This window comes from Chiloscyllium plagiosum, unplaced genomic scaffold (genome assembly GCF_037043375.1).
Source record: "Chiloscyllium plagiosum isolate Xiang-an unplaced genomic scaffold, Cpla_swu_hap1 HiC_scaffold_50, whole genome shotgun sequence".
In the NCBI taxonomy this organism is placed as follows: Eukaryota; Metazoa; Chordata; class Chondrichthyes; order Orectolobiformes; family Hemiscylliidae; genus Chiloscyllium; species Chiloscyllium plagiosum.
Window position 1 is genome coordinate 1,141,076 of NW_028270188.1, and position 13,542 is coordinate 1,154,617.

Consider the following 13,542-nt stretch of genomic DNA (forward strand, 5'->3'; position numbering starts at 1 on the left):
CGATCCCACTCAGTGTTCAATGCAATCACCTCGTATTCTCTCACAGTGCTCCCGATCAACTTTCACTCACTCTTCATGGTGCTATCATCACAGAGATTAATCTGGTGGAACCCCTGGTCATTCTCCTGAGGTGAAAGTGAGGTCTGCAGATGCTGGAGATCAGAGCTGGAAATGTGTTGCTGGAAAAGCGCAGCAGGTCAGGCAGCATCCAGGGAACAGGAGAATCGACGTTTCGGGCATAAGCCCTTCTTCAGGAATGATTCCTGAAGAAGGGCTTATGTCCGAAACGTCGATTCTCCTGTTCCCTGGATGCTGCCTGACCTGCTGCGCTTTTCCAGCAACACATTTCCAGCTCATTCTCCTGAGGTAAGGAGCTCATACCTTCGAAAGGAGAGAAAATCTGCCCAAAATGCCGCAAATAGTGCCTCAACAACACTCTCAGGTTCGATCGCAATAATTCCTTTCCCTCACTTAGCTGGCTCAGTTTTGTGTGAAATAGGAAACTATTAATTTAGGATGCACTGTCACTGATTAAAAATTTAAAACATCCTTACATCTGGAGGTCAGCATCAATAAAGCCAGCACAGGAAGTGCCTACCGAGATGGACGTCACTCTCAGCGAGAGACTCAATCACAAAGAATCCACCTAAAACAGTGAATGGCCACCTACCTGAATGGAAATCAGCTGCAGGAATTTAGGAGAGTGGCAGACGAAGGGAAGTATCTTTCCTTTTGATCTGCCGTCACGGGATGTGTGCAGACCTGATCAGGCCAGCATCTTCTGCCTTACTTGAACTGAGTGTTCAGTTACTCCACATGACAGTAAATAGTTAAACGCAGTGCTGTGGGTTTGCAGTTACACAGAGACTTGACTAGGGAAGGATGACCCACTGCTTTCTCTAATGGACATGAGGCAAGCCGATATCAACAGATTATTATTCTGTGCCTCTAGATTATAAGCCAATGGTGTGACCACCATATACTGTCTTCCCATCTTTCAGAGTTTGTGCAGAGAACAAGTTAAACATTTCATGTGCAATTACTTTACAATGGACTCGTGGTAAGAAGGGTCTTGAAACAGCTGTATCCGGAATTAGCAAATTCACAAAGTATGGTTTATTTAGGAGTTGCACTGAGGCTGAGGAGGAGCCTGGACGTCATAATGGTGGTACTCGAAAGGATTGGTGAGTGCGGAGGCTATGGAGATGTAAACTGTGCAGGAGAAAATGAATCAAGGAAGTTGAGAACAGTCTGTTTCATCCTCACATATCGTTGAGCAATTTGTATTGGGTAATTTGCTAGTTATAATTTCTAAGGATTGGAATCATTGATTGGAAATGAAAACGTTGATTAGCACCTTTCCAAAATTTACATATCATGAGCATCAATTCAGTTCAGACCGTTTTACTAGACAGCTCGAGTGACTTACCAGAAACACCAACTGTAGCAAGGATAGGATAATAACCAGCTTGAATAACCATTAGTACATCTTCAATCCGCGATGCTAAAGATATCAAAGGCTGAGAAAGCCAGGAAAGATCAGCAGATAAACTTCTGTCCATTGTTGCAAGATTTCAGTCTAATTGTTGTGGTTCTGTTCACCGAGCTGGGAATATGTGTTGCAGACGCTTCGTGCTTGGGAGCCTCCAGTGAAGCGCTTCTGTGATCTTTCCTCCGGCATTTATAATGATTTGTATCTGCCGCTTCCAGTTGTCAGTCCCAGCTGTCCGTTGCAGTGACCGGCATATTGGGTCCAGATCAATGTGCTTATTCATTGAATCTGTGGATGATTGCCATTCCTCTAGGAATTCCCTGGCTGTTCTCTGTTTTGCTTGTCCAATAATAGTAGTGTCGTCCCAGTCGAACAGTGACAGCCAGACTACTGCGACCACTCGGACTCATAAAATGCACACAAACCAATAGCCACTCTCAGACAATAACTCACCAGAACGAAGGACCCGATACCCAGCATGAGCAAAACCAATGTAGTGTACAAAATCCCATGCAAGAACTGCACAAAACACTACAAACGACAAACAGGAAGACAGCTAACGATCCGCATCCATGAACACCAACTAGCCACGAAACGACACGACCAGCTATCCTTAGTAGCCACACACGCAGATGACAAGCAACATGAATTCGACAGGGACAACACTACTATTATAGGACAAGCCAAACAAAGAACAGCCAGGGAATTCCTAGAGGCATGACACTCATCCAAAGATTCAATCAATAAGCACATCGACCTGGACCCAATACACCGGCCACTGCAACGGACAGCTGGAACTGACAACCGGAAGCCGCAGATTCAAACCATTACAAATGCCGGAGGAAAGATCACAGAAGCGCTTCACAGGAGGGTCCCAAGCAGTGAGGATGTCACCGAGACAGGGGACAAAATGTCTGTAACACGGATTCCCAGCTCGGCGAACAGAACCACAACAACGAGCACCCGAGCTACAAATCTTCTCACAAAATTTGAATTTCAGTCTAATGTTCACAGATTCTGATCCAGTGTTGGAACATTCCAGTCTAATGTTATCAGTTTCTGATCTCTCCTCAGCCTCTCTCTGAAGGAGCGGATCCCTGTTACTGGTGTGGGTGATGCTCACGGTCATACGATGGGATAAAACACTGAAAGCATTCCTTATTCATAGAAGAGAGACGCATAGGATCCATGGAGACTGACATAATCACAATTGCTGAATAAACAGCTCAGTTAATCCTTTTCAATCCAATACTATTTCATTAAAATTCAAAATAACTTTGAACATTAGTGCATTCTGGGTGTGATATGTGAATGTGACTGAAGGAAGGACTGTTGAAGATGGAAAATTGTTTACGTGTAATCATTCAGTCTGCCTTGGGTATGGAAATAACGCCTGAGGTTTAACAGAACATAAACATGCTTCTCTGCTCATACATGGAGAAACAAATCCTGTAACTACAGATCAGTTATTGCAATATTCAGATTGTTATTCCAGAATCAGAGAGGGCTTATGGGGGTCATGTTGTTGATGTTATCGATGCTAAGAAACTGTGACGGTGTATCACTTACTGGACTTCATTTACATTGTGATTATGACATTGGGGAAAGGAGAGAGGGTGGAGAGGATTCGGTGACATGGCTGTTCAGTCTGGGCTGAGGAACAATGATGTTCCCCAATCACTAGCATTGGAACTTTGCTCTTTATAACTCATACAAAGAACAGATTCAAGGATACATCTACAATGAGGTATTACCAGAGACAATATTAATGAAATGCATTTATGCAATACAAAATACAGGGAATAAATTATTTTCTATACAGACCGAAATATGCACACTACAAAGCGATAGCTTGTAAAAATGCACTCCTGATATCGAGCTATATAAATTAAAATGTGGATTACAAAACTATGGAAGTGGTGTGAAATATTTATCAATCATTATTTAATCCACAGCTGAGATCCTGATTTCCCCTCCGTCAGTGTAATGGAAAATTAACAAAATTAACATTTTCGGTGAAACCTGAAAGAGAATACTATGCTAAATTTCAAACTTTTCTGAACTTTGCAAATAGTTTGCTGAATTCTGCAGTCGAGGAGACAGCTTGTCTTTACTGAACATTGTAAACATTCTACCTGGCCTGGCGAGCAGTCGAATTCAGAAGAAAAGAAAAACATAGAGACAGTTATTTCCACGGCAAAGGAATGAGAAAATAAGACCTCGAATGTTTCCCAGCCCTTATCCTTGAGCGTGTGATAAAAATAGTTTGCAGGAATATATGAATTTTGTTCAGGGTCCATACACAAAGCGTTTTTTGCCAAGTGTATTGGTTCCCAGCAGTGGTTAAAAATAAAGCTTTTTCTTTGCTCTTGATAGCTTCTGAGTTCAGTCAGTTTAATTTCCATGACAGTAAACGTGGGGTGCTCGTCCAGTATCCCGCGTTTAGGCAAGATTCTGAAGATTCCTAGGAGGCACAGGTGGCAGCGCCTTGACGGTCCTTCACATCATCTTGAGCACTGAAGTGTTCCCTTTGCGTGAGAGGACTGGGAATCTGTGAATTGCGCCAGAGCCGGGGGTTTGAATCGAATAGTGTCGGGGTAAAAGCTGTCGCTTTAATAATCCTATGTAGAGACACATTCTCAGAGAATAAATTAATCAGGAAGAGGGTTCAGTAAACTCTCGCACCATATTCGAGCAAAACTCAAGGGAAAGGATTGCCGTCTAGAGAGTGGTTAAGAGACAGCAAGCTAAGGGTGGTTTTAGACTTGGAGCCAACACAGGTTGAGTTTGACTCGCCAAAGACATACCAGGTACGTGGTTTCTTAGTTTACATATAACAAGGCATTGTGGCGGACGCGCCCAATGCGAGAGGAGACCTTCAGAGGTAAAGGCAAGTCAAATGGAAAAGATAACGGTACTGCGAGAGAGCTGAACACTTTTCCAGTAACGCTGAAAATGGGCTTCAGCAAGACCAAACAAAAAGAGGGTGAACAGAGGGCTTGGGATGGCCAATCAATAATGCAGTATATGTTAAATAATTACGGCCCAGAGTCTGTAAAGCAGTTAGAATTGTGGATCAAGGAATGTGATTTTAGTAAAAGGCAATTGGAAATACTGGTTGGAGGAGAGAGAGTAGGAGAAACGGAAGGGGAAAATAGAACCTAGCAATTGGAGTGCTTATAATATGTGGAAGGCTGAGGCTGATATCAGCGAAAGGAAATCTCAAGTAAAAAACATATCAAATACACGTACAAACATTAGCGCGCATGCAGACGCATGCAGAAAACAACCTAACGAAGCTGAACAGTGCCTTAAGTCTGTTTCACATCCTGACATTGATGGCTACCCTCCGAGACCCATAGCCCCCCGACGAGATCTGCCTGGTGAAGATCCCAAGTTAGCGACCGCAGCCTCAGGGTCTGCTGAATCACCAATGGCATGCCAAACCCCCAATCAACTGAAGCAAGAAGCCCAAAAAAAGGATGCCCACTCCACGACAGGAAGGCATCCAGAGTCTGTCCGCGGTTACCCCATGACGGCTGATGAGTCAGGCGGTGACAGTATTGGCGTATGATCATCTTACCAGTTTGTTCTGCAAGCACCAATGGTTGATGTTGCAGGTCCAGAAGGGTGCCCAGTGTTGGTCCACCGACCATGGACCATGAAAGATTTCCGAAGTGCCTCTGGGCAGTTGCCTGATCCACGCGAGATTGGAGGTAATAAGTTCACCGAAGAAGTGACAAAGTTCTGTACCGAATTCCATCCCACATTGCATGCGATGAGACGTCTCTGAGAACGAAAGCTGGGTACTGATATCACCAAAATCAAGTATAACTGGCCAGCTGTAAATGTCCATGCCAGATCAACCGACCCGCAAGCGGAAGAAAACAGAGACTTTAATACATTTGTTGCAGCGCTGGCAACCGCCTGGAGGAAGGCATTCCCAGTGCGAATGGACATGACCAAAATTGCAATGTGTAAACAAGGAGAAGGTGAGACAGTGTCCCAGTACCTTACGCGCCTCACTGAAGTCCATAACATCCATAGTTGACTGAGGCCCCCGAGGGCATAACGGCGGCAGAAATCACACCGTATGAGGCACATCTGAGGAACAGCTTCATCAATAAAATGAATGACGAAATAGTGAAAAAGGTAAAAGACATACGAGACACAGGAAAGTTGCATTTGATCGAATAACATGTGATACGTGCTGAAACATTGCGTACCCAGGAGAAGGATAGGTGGAAACTAAAGATGGACAGCAAGTGCATAAATCTTAGCTTACTACGATGCAAATGGTCACCCAGCCGTTGGAGGGAGGTGCTGCAGGAAAAGAGAGAGGCAGAGGGGGAGGTTGTAGAGGAGAAAGAGGAAGAGAAAGGGGTCGTGGGAGAGGCGCTGGCAGAGGTAGATCTGGCAGGTGCTTAGTTTGCGAAGAAATGAACCACTGGACGTGACAGTGCCCGCACAGACAGCCTCAATCGGCCCTGGAGGCGAGGCAGCATGGTGACTGACGGGAAGGCTGAGGAGGAGGTGGGCAGCCCACAAGGTACAGGTAAGCCACTTTCCTTTATGCTTGGCAACGAAGACTCGCTTATGCTAATCTCTTCTACTAAGCTTATTGGCACTGAGACATGTCCCACCTCGATATGGAGCAGTGCGATTGTGAAGAGTGGACAATACGTTAATTATAACAATGATGCCTATAAGTCGATGCCGACCTCTATGTTATATGTGGAAGGTACGCCAGTAACTTTTTTTGGTAGACATCGGGTCAGCATATTCAATCATTATTTCAAGCCAGTTCAGAGAGTCAACGCCAATAAAGTTGAGTGGATGGTTCCTGAACTCAATGGGTGCATCAGGAGTTGTGCTACGAGAGAGATTTACGGCACCGCTGCAGAACAGAATACCCGTTAAAACCTGAGGCTACAGCAGGAATTACTCCAGTCTTTGAATCCCCCTTTTCAGGCAATAACTCTGCCAATCCGCACGCCTCAAATGTTCCTAACCCCTGTACTATATTAGCTCAAATTCCACCGGACAGTCAATAGTTCTTTGTTGTGCATTTAGCAAATACCTTCTGTAGTGCACTGAGACACCCAGATAGTCAATTCTGGTTTGCTTTTTTATTTAAAGAGAAATCATATAACTTCACATGACTTCATCAAGGTTACTGTGAGTCCCCCACCATATACAATGAGGCTCTATGCAGGAGTCTGGAGACTTTTGTTTTAACCCTGGGATCAGCGCTTCTGCAGTGTGTAGATGATTGCTTGATAGCAGCATAAACTACACCTACATTGGTGATTCCGAATCCAAACAAGCCTTTTGTACAAACGGTAGATGAGAAGCGTAGCTGCATGACATCTGCCCTGTTGCAGGCTTATAGGCCAGTAGCTTATTTTCCAGCAAAACTAGACCCCGTAGCTGCAGGATTGCCTAAATATTTGCGAACCATGGCTGCAGCTGAAAAGGCTGTTGCAGCATCCATGGATATAGGCGGCTATGGTGAATTAACCCTACTGGTACTACATGCAGTATACTTACTGCTTTCCGAGTAAAACACAGCACGCATGTTGGCGCAGATATAACACTGTATTATTGGAGACGCCTGACATTACAATACAGTGATGTAACGTCCTTAACCCTGCTAGCCTTCTCTCCACAGAAGGAGAGAAGGAGTCCCACATGATTGTGTTCCTACAACGAATGGAATTTGCAGACCGAGACAAGACTTGCACGATTCTCCACTTCAGAATCCGGATATGTAGGTTTTTGTGGATGGGTCAACATTCAGGAACAAGGAAGCAGTGCAGAAATGTGTTGGATATGCTGTAATGACTACCCACGAGGTAGTCAAAGTGGAATTATTCCTTTCTCATCATTTGCCTTGACTAAGGCATATAAAGTGGCTGAGGAAAGGCCAGTGAATATTTACACCGACAGCAGATATGCATTCCGGGTTGTACATGATTTTGGAACTCTGTGGAAACACAAGGGCTTCTTGACCTCCACCGGAAAGCCCATCACACACCGTGGTCTGCTTTATGACCTCCTGGAAGTGGTCCAATTGCCCAAATTAATTTTTGTATGTAAATGTGAAGCCCACACAAAAAATAACGATTCTATTTCTTAAGGCAATGCGACGGCAGACTCAGCAGCAAGGGCGGCAGCCCAGCAGCTACGAAGTGATTAGTTTGACATGTGTATGACAAATATTTGCACCCCAACAGCTGACGTGCGGGAGTTACAGTCACAGGCAACGCTGGAGGAGAAGCGTGAGTGGACTAGGGCAGTGTGCAGCATGAATGAAGGGGTGTGTTGTGGCCCTAATGTTAAAGCCTGTCTACCACAATCATTATTTCCATTCTATGCCAAACTGAAACACAGTAAGGACCATGTGTCAAAAGGGGGGAATTTACGGCAGTATTTCGGCACACTGATACATTAATCCCAGAAATATTGTGAACGATGTGTTATCTGTGCCATTAATAATGCGGGGAGGGGATTGCAGATGAGACAGGCAGCACACCCCCAATCCCAAAGACACTTTGAACATTTACAGATGGATTTCTCTGAACTAACTCCCAGCAGAGGTAATATATATTGTCTGATTATAGTTGATATGTTTTCTAAATGGTTGGAAGCGTTCCGCACTTCCAAATCGGATGCCAGTGCCTAGGCTTTTCTAACTGAAATAATTCCAAGATGGGGCATCCCTGAAAACTTTTGTAGTGACAATGGGACGCCATTCGTCAATAATGTCTTACAGCAGATCCCTGATTATTTGGGAATAAACATGAGACAACACTGTGCCTACCACCCAGCGAGCGGTGGGGCAGTGGAAAGAGAAAATGCTGCCCTAAAACGTATAAATGGACGAAATGTTGTGAGGAACTTGGGTTGACATGGACAAAGGCACTTCCAATTTGCTAACATATATGAGATCTAGGAGGAGAGGAAGAACTAATCTTAGCCCGTTTGAGATTTTGTTTAGTAGGCCACCAAATACAGGAATGGGCCCAAGACCTAAGGTAAAACAGATAACAGACCACTGTGAGGATGAGATGTTGTGTTGCTGTATAAAACTCTCTACACTATTGTGTCAAGCATCGAATCAAGTGAAAGCAAGACTACCTCAATCAGCAGAGGGGAAGCTGCACGATCTGGAGACTGGATAGTCGTGAAAAACCTCAGGAGGAAAAGCTAGAAGGTGAACAGGTGACTGGGACTGTTTCAAGTGCTCCTCACAACATGGGCAGCTGTTGAGTTCGCTGATGCATTGCTATCTCGCTCTGCATTTTTTTTTAATCTTGCTTTGTACATTTCTTTTTTTAATTTTGTCTCTGTTTTCGTTGTCCTTCTTGTCAAAAAATTACAAAAAGAGGGGAAATGTAATGGAAAATTAACAAGATTAACATTTACTGTGAAATCTGAAAGAGAATGCTATGCTAAATTTTAAACTTTTCCGGAAGTTGCAAACACTTTGCTGAATTCTGCAGTCGAAGAGAAAGCGTGTCTTTGCTGAACTTTTTAAACATTCAACCTGGCCTGGCGAGCAGTCGAATTCAGCAGAAAAAGCAAAGGAAAACAAAAAGACAGTTATGTCCACGGCAAGGGGATGAGAAAATAAGAACTCGAATGTTTCCCAGCCCTTGTCCTTGAGCGTGTGCTAAGAAGAGCAGAAAAGGAATACGTTAATTATGTTCAGGGCCCTTACACAAGGCGTTTTCGCCAAGTGTATTGGCCCACTGCAGTGCGTAAAAATAAAGCTTTTTCTTTGCTCTTGCTAGCATCTGAGTCCAGTCAGTCTAATTTCCACAACAGTCAGTGATCCACCTTACTGATATTCTATGGACCAGTCTCTCACACAGTGGGGACTGTCATCATTTCCTGCTGTTCTTGGCATAGTCTATTTTTTTAAAATCCACCTTCTCCATGATACTAATCTATTGGCCGAATGGATTTTGTTTAGCTGTCAGTAACCTCGCTCTGTGATATTTTTGGGAATAAGTGATCTGGGCTGACAGTCAGTATCAGCACACTGCTCACAGTGTATGACACCCAAAGAGCTTGCAGACCGGAGGTATTTCTAAATAAAACTTCTAACTTCTGTCTGTCCATATCTATCCACCATCATGCTGTCGTCTGATGTATCTAACTTCACTCTCATCTAACACCTCTTCATCTCCCTCTCAATTAGTCGCTCCCCTTTCTATTCTCTCTCAGTTTATCTCTCTTCACTTTCTTTCTCTCTGTTTATTTCTCTCTCACGCAATCTATCTCGACTTACTGTCTCTCGCTCCAATTGTGCGGTTGATGAGCTTGTGACCCCACGATGGACTGACTGATTCCCATTTGTGCTATAATAATTTTGCGGTTCTCTGACACACAATAAGTACTTTCGGTGTCTGGACAGACACGCTGGTCCGGTAACAGGTACAGTGCACAAATACCATTATCTCTTCATGTTCTTCTCTGATGTGCAGCTGCCTTGACTTGTCTATTCAAACAAAACAGACTGAATGAAATTCTAGTCGTCAGGATGACTTTCATCGCCATGTATTTTAATCAGGATTGAATGAAGGATGAGGTTCCACAATAACTTAACAATTATATAAAAACAGGACAACACAATGAATAGCAGTTGAGTACAAGATGTGGTTCCAAATAATCCCCATGGTATTACCGCGAGATTATCAATCCAGAAAATCTAGCTCATGTTCTGCTGACCGAGGTTCGAATCCCGCCACTGCAGATGTTTGAAAATCAATTAAATAATTTAAAAATATCCCTGGAATTAAGAATCGTACATATGAGAATGAAATCGTTGCCAATTGTCAGAAAAATCCATCTGGTTCACTAATATCCTTCAATGAAGGAATCTTCCATTCCTCATCTGGACTGGCTGACTGTTGACCCTAGACCCAAAGCAATGTGATTGACTCTCAATCACCCTCTGAAATTGTCAGTCAGCGAGTCAGTCAGAAGTGCTACAGAATTTCAAAGAAATGAAACCGGATGTATTGATGTGGGCACCGGAAAAGTGAATGTTAGAAACACCATTGTCGAACCTGCAAATTCCTCCTTATTAACAATGAGTGCTCATGCCAAAATTGGGACAACTGTTTTACAGACTAGTCAAGCAACAGCCTGACATTGGCATTCTCACGGAATTTTACCTTACAGATATAACACAGACAGCGCCATCACCATCCCTGGATATGTCCTGTCCCAAAAGCAGGACGGATCCAGCAGAGGAGGCAGATCAGTGCGAGAGAGTCGGGCGGTCGATGCTCTGGGAGTCCCTGTGACCTGTAACCTCATTTACCCAGCATATCACCCACTCAACCATTACCATCAAGCAAGAGGATTAAACCTGGTTCAAAAGAGAGTGCAGGAGGGCAAGCCAGGAGCAGACCCAGGCATACATAAAGATAAAATGTTAATCTGCTGAAGCTTCCAAACAGAACTATTTGCATGCCAAATTGCATAAAATGCAAGGGACAGACAGAGCTAAGCGATCCCAGAATCAACACATCAGATCTAAGCTCTGCAGTCCTGCGAATCTGATCGTGGATGCTGGTGGACGATTAAACAACTCACCGGAGTAGGTCGCTCCACAGATATCCCCAACATCAATGATGGAGGAGCCCAGCACATCAGTGCAAAAGATAAGGCCGAAGCTTTCACAGAATTCTTCCCTCAGAAGTTTCGAGTGGATCATCCACTTCGGTCTTCTCCTGTGGTTCCCATCATTACAGATAGCAGTCTTCAGCAAATTCGATTGATTGATATCAAGAAACAGTTGAAGGCACTGGATACTGCAAAGGCTATGGGCCCTGATAACATGCTGACAATAGTCCTGAAGGCTTGTGCTCCAGAACTTCCCGCTCCCTTAGCCGAGCTGTTCTAGTATGGTTACAAACCAACAATGGGGGGGAAAAAAACTGCTCAAGTGTGTTCTGTACATAAAAAGCAGGACAAAGTCAACCCGGCCAAATACCACCTCATCAGTCTACTCCCCATTGTCAGTAAAGTGATGGAAGGGGACATCAACAGTGCTATCAAGCCAGCACCTCCTTAGCAATACCTGCTCAGTGACACCAAGTTTGGGTGACACCAGGGCCACTCAACTCCTGACCTCATTACAGCCTTGGTTCAGACATAGAAGAAAAAGCTGAATTCCCGCCCTTGACATCAAGGCTACATTCTTTCAAACGTGGCTTCACGAAACCCGAGCAAAAACGGTATTGCGGGAAAATACTCCATTATTGGAGTCATACCTGACAGATCGGAAGTTGGTAATTTTTGTTGGAAGTCAGTCATCTCAGCTCCAGAACATCTCTGCAGTGGTCCCTCAAGATAACATGGATGGAGGTTTCATTATGACATATTTCATCATCACACAAGACAACACCTTGAGTGACTCTCCGGATGAATCCTAGATCAAAGCATCTTCAGCTGCTTCATCAATGACATTCCTTCCATCATAATGTCAGACGTGGGGATATTCGACAATGACTGCACAATGTTCAGCACCATTCACAAATGCTCAGATACGGAAGCAGTCCATGACAAAATGCAACAAGATCTGTCCCTCTCCATGCTTGGGCTGACAAGTTGCAAGAAATATTTGCACCACACAGATGCCAGACAATGACCACCACCAATAAGAAACAATATAACAACTTAGTATTTGCAGCATTATCATCACTCAGTTCCCCACTATCAATATCCTGGAGGTTTTATTTGATTAGAAACTCAACCCGACTCATCACATAAATTTAAGAGCAGATCAGAAGCTAGGAATACTGCGCGAGTAACTCACCTCCTGACTTCCTAAAGTCTGTCAATCATCTAAAAGGCACAAGTCAGGAATGAGATGGAATTCGCCCACTTGCTTGAATGAGTGCAAACCCAACAAGACTAAAGAAGCTTGACAACATCCAGGACAACACAGTCCATTTGATTGGATTCACATCCACAAGCATGCACTCCCTTCACCACCGTCGCTCAGTAAGCAGAAGTGTGCACTATCTACAAGACGCAATGCAGAAATTCCCCAAAAATCCTCAGACAGCATCTTCCAATCCAACGAACACGTACATCTAGAATGACAAGGCCTGCATACTTATGGGAATGCCACCACCTATAAATTCCCTTCCAAACCAATCATCATCGTGATGTGGAAATATATCGCCGTTCCTTCACTGTTACTGGTAAAAACCCTGGAATTCCCTCCTTCATAGCATTGTGGGTCAACACACCGCAGGTGGACTACAGCGGTTTAAGAAGGCAGCTCAGCACCACTTTCTCAAGGGGGCAATGAGGGGCGGACAAGAAATGGTGGACCGATCCAGCGATGCCCGCATCCAAAAAAATATTTTTTAAAAAAATAGTTCCAAGATGAGCTTCTCGATGGGGCAGGTTATCTGATTTGAGCATGAACAGGAAAGCAGTGTTTCTTATACAGAACATTGTAGACGTTTCTGTTATGAGGGGGTGTTCAGTGTTCGATGACTTATTGTTGCTGTGTGCTGTGATAAATTGCATCTGTTTTGTTAAATTCAACAATACTGGAGTAACAGGATCGATCCTTCGAAAATACCAGTCTGAAAATGGCAATCATTTGAGAGACAGTGTCCTCCCGCCAGATGAAACTCACAGATAGCTGTGTATATTCAACGTTTAATAGACTACTGGCCGACACTGAATCCTCCCATCGTCCATATCACAGCGGTTACCATTGAACAGAACGTGAAGTCAAATCAACATACAAATACAAGGGTTACAAGAGTTGCTCAGAGACTTACAATTCTGCACTGAATAATAGACCAAATGAGCATGCGATATTGCTATAGATTGAGGTCATTCAGCCCATTCCTCTCTGTGAAACTGTGCCATTTTGTCATAGTCTCTATAACTACTAGACATATTTTCTACACACTGACTGTCTCAATCTTTGCAGTAATCAATCAGTTTCTATCAGATGCCTCGCTCCCATTCTTCTAAATTCCATCGAGTACACAAACCGCCGCTCATGA